The sequence below is a fragment of the Vicia villosa genome, linkage group LG7 (genome assembly GCF_029867415.1).
Source record: "Vicia villosa cultivar HV-30 ecotype Madison, WI linkage group LG7, Vvil1.0, whole genome shotgun sequence".
Classification (NCBI taxonomy): Eukaryota; Viridiplantae; Streptophyta; class Magnoliopsida; order Fabales; family Fabaceae; genus Vicia; species Vicia villosa.
This window is the reverse complement of record NC_081186.1, coordinates 58,945,448-58,949,159: the sequence shown is the minus strand read 5'-3', so window position 1 is coordinate 58,949,159 and position 3,712 is coordinate 58,945,448. Positions and strand designations below refer to the sequence as shown.

Below are 3,712 nucleotides of genomic sequence, written 5' to 3'. Positions count from 1 at the left end.
AGCAGCAGCTATCGCAGCATCATTCCTCCCAGCCATAGCGTCACTACAACACAAAAACAATTTAGCACAAACAACAATACACGATTGTTAGACTACACTACGACTCGACACTTGGCCAGACAAGACCGACCTGCTCTGATACCACTAATGTAACACCCCAAATCTACCCCAAACATTTATGCGGAAAAATCAGAGTATAAAAATTCTCAACAGAATCAGGATGTCACACATTCAACATAAACATAAACCTGTCATGCTTTTTAAACTAATACATAACACTATCAGGATTGGAGTGAACAAAACTCATAACATATACCTCTACTTTTGAATAACATAGTATTCAAAGCATAACCCAAACTTAGGTTCAACATGCAACAGATTCACAATGATTCAACAATTAAGACATAACATCTTTTGAATCATAAAAAGAAACAATACAAACAAATCCTCAAATACATCATAAGGTTCAATAAGCAAATAACAACATCAAGCAAGTGTTCATTTCCCCCCGAGTGCTACGTATCAGAGCAATGACACCCAAAACTCGACTATAAGCGGAAACAGCTACTCATCTGGATTACCTGCACGTTACCCACATGGAGGCAACATTCAAACAGAAAGGGTGAGATATCAAACTATATAAATAGGATTATGATAAATCATATATTAGGTAAGGAATATAAATGAATCACCGTTTCACACAACATCAACATAAACAACACAAAGAACATCATTAAAGAATAGTCTTGATATCAACACATCGACATCTTCAACAAATCAACACATAAGCATCACAATGCATAGACAACAACTTCAACCAACAACAACTAACAAAGACTCGAATGCGACTCAACTATGCATATGCATGTGGTACCATTGGAGTAAAACTCCCAACTTAGAACATTGCTAGTAATTTCGAGGCATAAGGCAAAGCCTTCAACACGGTCACATATCAACATCACACCGTTCAACTTTATGTTATGCTATGCCATGCGGAAACATACAACGACCTCGATTCGACAACGAAATAACAACAACACAACCACGGTCACATATCAACATCACACCGTTCCATTTTAGCCAAAGGCTCACAACACAACTTATCAATTCATAGCGTTATACACAAAATATCAAAATTTGCTATAATTCACACTATGAGACTATTCACATAACAATGCACAAAACAATCATATTGGCAATCACAATATTAATCGCAACAAATGCATCCAAAGCAAAATCACAAATTGCGGCCAATTCGTAAAATAATCGCAATATGCCAAGTAAGCCAAAACAACCTCCAAACTAACACCTAACTCAATTAGAGACAACGTTAATTATCAAAACAACATCACTGGCATAGCAATATATTATTCTCAACCTAAGTATTCAACCAAAATACAATTACGGTCAATTTCTCAAGATCTCGTAATTTACCGATAAACCGAATAATTAATCTAAATCTAAGTATATTTCAATCAAATAGATTCATTGCAATTAATCAAACTATTAAATTTCACAAAATACACGTCACCAATAAATATAAAGTAATTAATTCATCTTTAATAATTACTCCTCAATATTTAAATACTAATCAAAATGTGTATCTCTAATTAAATTGAGACATAGTTAGTATCATTTAATTGTACTACCTGAAGAGCATATAATAGGTATCACTTAATCTAACTAAAGGAAAGACACATATTTATCAATGTATCTACTTGAGAAATGCAAGAGTGTCGCTACAGTGCTGTCTCAAAGAAGAAGAAAAAAGGATGTCGCTACTGTATGCACATGGGAACCGAAACATGCACGGTATTAGAACAGCCATACTTCCATTTTCATTATTGTTTCAAATTCAATTTGTTTTTTTATTTACAGTATCCATTTTGTTACCATTTCAACCCAGAAACATACATACTTCAATTTAAATATTACAAGAACATATATTTCACAGGTTAAGTTAACTATCATTCATAAACATGATATTCTAATTTCAACTACACGGAACAAAATCAACATGAACACAACACAGTGATACATCTATTCCCTAAACCCCACATACAATCCCTCATATTTCTATTTAGGTAGTAAGAATCCCCCCTTACCTTGGATTGAGTGCAGCTCTAAGAAGATTCAATGAAAAATTGGAGAAAAAATGCACTTTAGAGCAACACTTAGGGTCTCCTCTTCAGACCCTAACCCCTCTTCCCTATTTCTCCTTCTTCTTTCACGGTTCCTTTTTGTTTTTCTTTTTCAGACAACACTATCTCTCTACCTCTCTTCTACTTCTATTTTCAAAAATAAACTATGTTAATATTAAATACACAAATGGGCCTAACAAAATATACCCCCTTAATACTTAGAGATGTCATTAATTAAGCCCAATATTATTTCCACACTTAATATAAAAATAATACTTCCACTAAAACTCCATTAAAATAAAATCCGACTATTTTAATATACCGACTTATTACTCAGTGTCTCATATTTCCGATCTAAACTTAATTACTCAGAAAATTCCCAAAACGCTAAATATTAACTCATTAATATTTCTAATACTAAAAATATTAAAATTATCGATTAAATGTCGATCCGCTATCCCGAACTAATACCGACTAAATCGTCCCAAAACGCAACAATTTCAGAAAACATCACAAATGTCTAAATTAAGCAAATAATTATTTTTCCGGGCGTTACAAAAATATTCCAGAATATTAAAATTTGCAAGTTTAACAAACCTCGTGACTTTTATGTAGTATAGCATAAGAAAATCTTCCAAAAGACCAAATTTTGCAAGTTTAACAAACTTCGTGAATTTTATGTAGTATAGCACACGAAAAACTTCAAAAATACCAATGTAACCAAGTTTAACGAACTTCGTGAGTTTTAAGTAGTATAGCACACGAAAAGCTTCCAAAATATTAAAATTTGCAAGTTTAACGAACTTCGTGACTTTTATGTAGTATAGCACAAAAAAATCTTCCAAAATATTAAAATTTGCAAGTTTAACAATCTTCGTGACTTTTATGTAGTATAGCAGACGGAAATCTTCCAGAATATTAAAATTTGAGAGTTTAAAGAACTTCGTGACTTTTATGTAGTATAGCACACACAAAAATCTTCCAAAATACCAATGTATGCAAGTTTAACGAACTTCATGACTTTTATGTAGTATAGCATACAAAAATCTTCCAAAATACCAATGTAACTAAGTTTAACGAACTTCGTGACTTTTCTGTAGTATAGCACACGAAAATCTTCCAAAATATTAAAATTTGCAAGTTTAACGAACTTCGTGACTTTTATGTAGTATAGCACACGAAAATCTACCAAAACACCAAAATACCAATGTATGCAATGTTACCGATCTTTGGGACTTTTACGTAGTATAGCACACGAAAATCTTCCAAAATACCAATGTATGCACATTTAAAGAACTTTGTGACTTTTATGTAGTATAGCACACAAAAATGTCCCAAAAAACTTAAATTTATAAGTTTAACAAACTTCGTGACTTTTATGTAGTATAGCACACGAAAATCTTCCATAACACCATGGTATACAAGTTTAACGAACTTCGAGACTTTTATGTATTATAGAAGACGAAAATCTTCCAAAATATTAAAATTTGTAAGTTTAACGAACTTGGTGACTTTTATGTAGTATAGCACTTGAAAATCTTCCAAAAATACCAATGTAACCAAGTTTAACA

General features: G+C 32.2%; 1 long non-coding RNA gene across 1 annotated transcript; it reads right to left on the bottom strand.

The window, feature by feature from the left end:
* Positions 1 to 287: 287 nt before the first annotated feature.
* On the bottom strand, positions 288 to 2,190 carry LOC131617263 (uncharacterized). The gene is made up of 2 exons (XR_009288513.1): positions 2,106 to 2,190; positions 288 to 581 (listed from the first exon to the last, which is right to left on the bottom strand). It is a non-coding gene; the product is annotated as an uncharacterized LOC131617263 (long non-coding RNA).
* Between the last annotated feature and the right edge of the window lie 1,522 nt (positions 2,191 to 3,712).